We start from the raw sequence: 8,749 nt of genomic DNA, 5'->3' as shown, positions 1-8,749 counted from the left end.
AAGAACTATCTGTGCTTCTGCTCACAAGGCTTTGCTACAAGTAGACACAGGGAAAAGTTAATCTCAGTTACGTTTTTAAGTTATACCTACGTGTGAACACTTGTAAATGGGACTGCATTAAGCAAAACTGAATCAAGACTACTTCAGCGGTGAACATGTGGGTGAGCACACCAGGACTTAGTGCAACTCGCCTGTTTTGTTTACTCGTAAGTTATTTTGAGTGTTCCCATGCAGAGACCCAGAGAAATCGTTCTGCCCTCCTCCGCTGACAATCAAAAGTATTTGGGAGGTTGCCCCAAAGCGCACCTGGAGGAGTGTGTTGTAGTCTGGTCTGTGTTGTGTGGATTAAAAGCTGTTGTTGCTCGGGGTAAATTTGACTGTACGTCTTCTCTCATCCTGTGCAAAGCGGGTCTTTTTTTTAGTTTGTAACCATGCAAAGTCCTTTACAGTCTAGAAGAGGTAACAAAAACTACTTATCCTGGTACCCAAAATCTGCCATGCTAGTGATTTTGCTAGGACAGGGGAGTAATCTTGTCCACTGAAAGGTAAAGGAGCTGGCGGGCAGGTTTCTGTGTGACCCCCAAAGGCTGCGCTCTTTCCCAGCAGGTTATGGGTCTGTTGGATTGTACCCGCACCTTAAGAGTGCGTATTTTAAAATACAGCCTGAGATTTGGGAAGTGTCTGTGTCTGAGGTCACTGACATCATGAGCTTTTTGGATGGGAGGAAGAGGGCAGATTACAAACCTCTCCAATGATTGAACATCCTCTGCTATGTAGATGAAATATTAAGCTATTAACTTTTGTGGCAGATACAGAAATGCACATGAGACATATGACTGTAGGCCTCAGACGTATATACATATAGAACTGTCAACCTGCATTTTATATTTAGGTGTCAGCCACATTTATTCATGGATTTCACACTTGTGTTTATACTCTATTTTCCTATGTACCTTTTTACAGATGCAATAGCTATTAATTTTTAATTCTAGTAGATCTGGACTCTAAAGTCATTAAGCTTAATGAAAAATTAAAAAGAATTGTAGTTCTTTCAACAGCTACATGTAGCTACTCCTACATGAGAATAAATACTGCTTTCTCCCATGTATATAATTATTTTAAATAAAAAAGAAAAGAAACATTAGTTTGGACTCACTTAGTAGCAATTATATGTTTAAGAGGTGTAAATAACTTGCTATCCAGACATTACAAATATCCAGGTGCTCTGTATGTGCTGATGACAACAAAATTGAAAAGAAAGACTGTAATAATTCTGACTGGTTTTCTCTGCAGAAGATATTGATTATTTGTGTGTGGTGAGAGATTTGGAAAATTCAATTAAAGGAGTTGTGCAAAGGTTTCATAAATTTTCCTTGTACAGCGTGTACACAGACATTGTTGCGTATTAAATCAATGCAGCACTTCACAATATATTTTCTTTGAAACATAAAAATAAATAACATTTAAACAGTTCTGCTTACTACAGAAACAAATTTTATTTTCTGTGAAGCATTTAGTCATGTGCTATCACTGACTCATACACATTTGCCAGCTGTAACAAATTTTATAGACGTTTTCTCCAGAGACATAGCTCATATACTATGAATTTTTAAATGAGCAAATGGTGAAGAAGGGATGTCAGCAATATAAAAATTGATCAGTTAAAAGATAAAAGCATAAGTAAAGAGATTTGTATGGTAGTCTTAATAGGTTTTATTAAATAAAAATACTATAAAAAGACAGTAATGAATAGACTGAAGGTTTTAACTGTGGTTGAGGTAGAGAAAAATTATTCTGGCACATTTAGTAGAAGATTGGTTTTATATCACCTGACAGGTGAACATTTTTTTTCTCTCTGCTTTTTAGATCTGTAAATGTTTTAGAGCAGTCAAACTTGGGAAAGAATGGCAGTGGAAGTAGGAGGGGAAAAGAAACTTGGGAAGATTCTGCCCTTTTAATGCTTTTGCGGGCCGGGGACAGGAGGCTCCATGGCAAAGGGCTGCAAGGCTGCTGCCACCGCACCCGCGCAGGGGTGAGGTTTCTGGTGACTCTCCAGCCGCTGCCTTACCCTCTGCAACCCTAAAACACGGAGCTGACGAGCGGCGAGCAAGGGCCGGCTGGGCCTGCGCCCAGCTCGTGCTTGTGCCGCAGTCGCTGCAGCCCCGACGTCTTTCTGGTCGCCTCCACGCAAGATCCCTTCCTGGCCAGGCTGCTCTGGCCACAACAGATCTTCGTATGGAAGCTTTGCTGATGTTCTCTTTGGTCTTATGTAGTTTAACTTACTTAGCAGTTCTGCATAGAAAAATATCAAGAGAGAGAAGGGGGGGGGGGTGTCTGTGTTTTATTGGGGTTTTTTAAGAGCAACTCCTTATCTTCATTAGCTCATATATCCAGAACAAAACAAAACAAAAAGCTTAAACTGCTACAGGCAGCATTGTAAGTTTTTAGAGCATATGACCACTAAATAATATTATTTGATTATTTGAATATCTAAATCTTAATGCCATCTGTAGAAGTATTACTATAAAAAGGGCTGTTCTGTCAAAAATTGCTGTCATGGTATATATTTGGAAAGAAAGCAGAGTTAATGATGTTTTCTATGAATCTGGGCAGCTTATGTTTTTTAAGACAGCTTCTCTGAGTGAATTGCAGATCTTGGCATTGTTGTTTTGGCATGTGTGGATTCTTTAAGTAAGTATTGCATAGTCAGAATGCTGCAGTCGGTGATTAAAGGGCTCATAAAGACCAAATTGGGAAGTTGCATTTAGCATAAAGAAACCAAAGAATAACAACTTGTAATTAAATGTCAGTCTTTTTCTGTTGCTTGTCATACAAGACTGGACAGTTTCCTATTTTAAGCAATAGTTAGTGGTAGGGTTTTGATGATAATTTGTGTAAACAAACGGTGTTTATTAGGTGTAAAGCTGAAAAGGTGTACCTGAGGCAAAGTTGAATCAGATGCCTTTTTTCATGGAGTAACCTTACGTCTCATAAGCTTAGGACAGAATTTCTGGCCTGGTCTGGGTCAGCTCCAGGTAAGGGCACTGGCACCTCACGTTAGACCCACAGGCAGGGCTCTGCGTGGCGTCACGCAGAGACAGTGTGTGACACCTAAGGAATCAGAGCGTGCCAGATGAGAACCGAGGGACTGAGGAGAACCTTCCCCACTGCCACCCAGGTCTCAGGTAGCTTTGATGCATCTGTCTAGGTTTACATGCAGCCCCTTTCCTCACAGTAGGAATCTTTTTATCTATAAGCTGCTGTAAATAACTGTTTGTTGTTCTCAGTACCTTTAATATAAAGCGAATAATTCTGAATTCTCTCTTCACCCTTTTGTGGTGGTGGAATCAAAATGCAGTATGAACTGTTAGCAGCCATTGAGGGTACCGAGACCAGAGCTGATCATCTGCAGAAAGCCATTCGGAGACCTTGGCACTCAATGCACCTGCTTCCAGAGCCTTCTTTCCCTTCATGTTCTCATTCCCCAAGTTCCTTTCTACCCTTGCACACTTTTCCTCTACTTCTTCCAGCTGTCTGCTCAGCCCTTCACCCTGGCCCTGCCTTCCTTGAGTACGGGGCTCAGGTGTGGCTGCCTCTTTTTGCCATCCCCTCAGAGGACTAAGGGGATCACAGAATCACAGAATCTTTGAGTTGGAAGGGACCTTTAAAGGTCATCTAGTCCAACCGCCCTGCAGTGAGCAGGCACATCTTCAAGGTTGTTCCTCTCATGCAATCCTTGATTGGATTCTGTGGAATCTGCTGATATGGTCCTTGTAGATTTTTATTTATTCGTTTATTATTAATAGCAAAAAAGAAGGACTAGCTTCTAATACTCACAACGCGTTCTGTTCTGCTTTGTCATCATTGGTAATGATATAGCATATGTGCATACACTCACAAGTAATTAAGACAATCTCCTAAATTACTGTTGAGACAGTAACTGTATGAAGTAAAAGGGATTCTCCTAACCGCTGCAGTAACTTACTTACTTACATTTGTGTGGGTGTTTTCATAAATTCTGTAATAACATCATTGTTCCATTTATCAAAACTGATCTTCCTCTCCACAGAGTATGTTCAGACTGCCGGCAGCTCTGCGTTCCTCCAGTTGCTCCTTGACTGAGGTAAGTAGCCCCTCGCTCTGCTGCGTGGCTTCTCCAGCTGCCACATGCTGGTCGTATAATCATAAGGACTGAGGTCCTTAATATTAAAACATCTGCAGAGTGATCTAGTATGTAGGCCTGCAGTCAAGGCTGTCACGGCTTGATAGGAAACCAGCTGCTGCTCTGCGTGTGGCATTTCTTGTTCCTGGTTTGTTAAGCAAAATGACATGCTGGATCTATAGAAACTCTGTCCCACTCTAAAACAGCCGATAGCATTTCTCCTCATCAAGACTGTCAGCTTCTAACTGGAGGTCTTTTCAAGAATGACATTTCAGGTCTAATACATGTAAGGAAAGCAAGAACATTTGTGTACTTTTCTTAATGCCACGACTGACACCCTGCAGTTCACCAAGGAGGCTGCTTACTGCAGCCCTGCTACGCTATTGATGGCGGGGGAGCTTCACTGCCTGGGCTCAGGCTTTGCTTTCCTGCAGCGCTGCCATGCGCATCCTTCTTCATTCTGTTGTTATTGCCAGAACAGCTCCGCCAGCCCAGGGCCTCCAAGCGCTGCGCTTCCCAAGAGAGGGGGGTGCGCTGCAGGGCAGATGGTCCGGCTGAAGTAGCAGCAGCCGCAGGCGCCGCAGGCGCCGCCCCCACCACCGCCCACATCAGCCGCAGCCCACTTCCAGCCACCCCCTGCCCCATCTCTGCACGTGCGCCTCACAGAGGCCGGGCTCGCTGCTGCTCAATCCAGCACATCAACTTTCTTAGCATGCCCAGAGCAGAAAGCATAAAACAATATACTAGCAGAGACCACAACACACATTTCATTTTTTTTTTAATTCTTCCTCCTCTGGCTACTTGTCTTTGCAGTGTTGTAAGCAGAAGCTCAGTTAGCAACTGACCTTGCCTATCATCGTGTATTACCTGCACATGAGAAAACTGGTTGCTCCTGTCTTTCATAAAGTCTAGTGAGACAAAGATGTCTCTAAAGATGAGAATGTCTGCAAGTTATATCAATTCCCTGTATAGTGTGAGAACATGTCACCCTTGGAAAGTTAGTCTAATCTTGCAACTGAATATGGAAAAGAACATCTATAGCTTTTACAAGCTGTATGACCGAGCGCAGTGGTGAGCTCAGACACATACATTTTCCTTCTCAATGAAGGTTAAATTTTATTTTATAATCACAAATAACCTAGTAGGAAAAAAAAAAAAGTTTTACAACCCTGCCTTTCCACAAGCCAATATTACCCTAATAGTTTCTAGCTGCTTAGGCCAAAGGTTCTTTCTATTCCAACTACCACACCGAAGGGTGGGAACAGAATAATTGAGGGACAGAAACCAGTGCAGGAGAGCAGAGCCAGCATCCTCTTCAGCAGCTCCTTTTCACCATTCAGCATAATTTCCAAGTCCTACAGAATGCAGAGAGTGACCATTCCACGGTACAGTAACCAGTTTAAGTCTTACACCGGCTTATTGGCTTCAGCTAAACTTACACTGACCACAACTACAAGGCTTCAGTTCCAAGTTTGCTCAGAGAGCACTCATGTCGCTACTATTAGGTCATTCTTGTCTAGTCAGTGAACATTATGTTTGCACCTTATGGCCAAAAGAAAAAAAAAAAAAAGACTACACATTTACTTTTTCTCTATGCCTTCCCAAGCATGGCCAACACTGTAAAGTCCTTTGCTTGCTTTCTTACTGTTTAAAAAATATAGTTGTGCTAGCTAAATGATCTTCTAGCAATCATTTTATCATCTGTAGAAAACATTGAGAAAACTACAGCATTTCCTTAAAACATCTTAACACGTTACTGCCATTCAAGGGAGACCATCTGTTGCCCTGCATTGCCTTAGGATGTACAAGTGTATTTTTTATGCAGTGAGGCTAGGACTGGACCTAGGACAGACATGTAACTCTGAACAGATCACGCAAATGATCATGCTGTTGTCTAATTGCTATTTATTTTAGTCATTCCTTATCTTCACACAGGCATTATGCAAAAAATGCATTCCACATCAACCCAAAGTTCTACATCTGCTTGACTGTACTTAAAAGGAGAGAAGAAATGACTGTAAACCTATCTCCCCAGCAAATACCAGCACGGGATTGCTCGTTGCGCTAGGCAGGTGCACATCTAGATAAAATTTCTGGCATCTATTTAGACTTAACAATGTGCACAAGCAGATAATCTCAATGTAAATAATACATCATGGTTGTTTTATGCAAGCGTGTGTACAAAATGCTGACTTAGGTTTGCTGCTGCCTGGAAAATAAACTGTGTTTTCTGTATGTTCTTACTGCAAAAGTAGAATTATGCTGTGTTTAAAAAAAAAAAGTCACTGTAGCCCTCCTTACAAGAACTGGGTGAGGAGAAACTATATTAAAAGATGAACTTTGGGTGCCAGGCCTCCAGTGGGAAATGGTTGCTTCCGGCCAAGGGCGCGGGCGTGTGCGCATAGGCTTATATAATCCATTCATCACCCCCCAAAAGGTACCAAAGCACAACTTAAACAAAGGCACCTGGTTTTGCAACAGCCTGCCTAAAAATTTATGGCTTTTTCTAATGAAGATTAGGCTCAAAAGACAGAGGAAGCTCTGTTGTGCAAGGAATTATTCTGAGCCCTGAACATACTCAAGCTGTTTACAAGCCACGATCTCCCTTCCTGTGGCTGCCACCGTTTGGGATGTTATTTGTCGTCTATGAAGATGTTTCCTCTATACACGCTGTATAAAGGTATTGGCTTCAAGCGCCCTGTGTTAACATACGTGGCTCTCCTAATATTTGCTTTTTAGGTCAACATTTTAGCTGACTTTTAGTATTTAATGATACGTGGGGAGAGTTGCTATAAACCACTTTCTTCTCTTTTTCATTATCCTTTCTACCACTGCGAAGTACTGGTACTCAAAAGAGATAAACTGATTTTTACAAATAAAATTCTGAGAACCAAAACGATAAATGTGTTCCAGTTTGTGGTTAAACACATATGCACTCAATGTTTGGGAGTTTTTAATTAATAAAAATGTTTTTGCACTTTAATACCTGTGCAGTCTGATCAGAAAAAAACCTTAGCAATTGTTTGAAGGGAAATACATCAGTCACTCCGCTTACCTTCCACAGCACTCTCACTGAAGCTTTCTGTGCTGTTGGTTTTCGTTGTGTATACAGGACTCACCAGATGATTGCTTTGTACAGTAAGGGAAGGTTAGCCTGAACCAGCACTGGTTTATACAACCCGACTGTAACCTCTGTAGCTGGAAATTAAACTATTATTGATCTGAAAGGAGTCTGTAAATGAACTGTATGCCAGTCTAAATCAAGTTGATCGGCGTAGTCTTAGAAGGACAAAATAAAACTTGTAATGAAAATAACAGTGAAGGTGATGACGGACGACAATGAGTTACAGCAGTTAACTTACACTGTGGCAATTATTAAATACCATCAAATTTGGTATTTAATCATTTTTTAGGGAAATACAAAGTTACATACTAAGATTCTGCCACAAATACTCCTCACACATGCCTTAGCTATTTAAGCAGTTACTGTTTCTTCGACCTCTTGCTGTACCAGGCTTTTGCCTTTCAGAAACAGCTGGGTCTGTTAAGAACCATTTCCAGTTCCACACAGGGTGGATCATATGACTCTCACTTTATCACCCCTGGAGGCCACCTCAAGGACAAAGAAAAGAGATACACTCAAAACTAATGTTTTTATATGGGGGGAAGGATCGCACCACAAACTCCCGATGAACACAAAAGAGCAGGCTAACTAGAACCTGAAGTTCTGCTTCCTTCCATCTTAATTTGCTGCTTCACACGTCATTTCCCTGGAAGCCGCCTGACATTTGGCAGCCTGTCACCCAGCCGCGCTTGGGGGGAATGCTGCGGTTCTGAGCTTCCCCAGCCTCTGGAGACAAAGATTCCCATTTATGTGTCCTGATGCACACCAATGCCACTCGGCCTACACTTCTAAAAAGAAAGGCCATGCTGTGGGCAGAGCTCTTGCATGCCATGATTAGTGTCACGCCCTCAGAAAAATTCTAAATACTTGTGAAAATATTTAAGCTTCATTGCTTTATAGCAAACTGTTACAGTGTAGGTAAACTGCTAAACTGTACTCGCACCCCACATGGTCACAATTCCTATTCAAGCGTACCTTTTTCATTTTATCTCAGCTGCCATGGGCTGTGGTTACTTTTTCCACAACAAATAAAGCTGGAAAAAAAGGGAATAAATACACTCAGCCTGTAGCCACTTCATTTGCAGTATTCATAACTGGCACAGTTGGAAGTTCCCAGAACAGCTGATTCACACACTCACCGCCGGTACTGCAGAGACAGCCCCAGAACGTGCCGATGTCAGTGACAGTTTGGTATGTGACAGAGCACAGCGAGGTCAGGGAGAAGCCTTTAAACAAGGATGGGTTTGCGCCTTTTTTTTTTTTCTTTTTATATATATCATGTGAGCAGAATGAAGAAAAAGGATAGACTGACTCCTAATTAAACTATACCGCCATGAATTGCTTTATGATTTATTTTCTTACTACGTGCTTTGTTACGTATATAATTATTCAATCAATTCGTATTCTCTGAACTATTGGTATTGCTGAGGGAGCAACTACAGAATTTAGTTCAGTTTACATCT

This window comes from Phaethon lepturus, unplaced genomic scaffold (genome assembly GCF_000687285.1).
Source record: "Phaethon lepturus isolate BGI_N335 unplaced genomic scaffold, ASM68728v1 scaffold1012, whole genome shotgun sequence".
Lineage (NCBI taxonomy): Eukaryota > Metazoa > Chordata > Aves > Phaethontiformes > Phaethontidae > Phaethon > Phaethon lepturus.
This window is presented reverse-complemented; position numbering follows the sequence as displayed.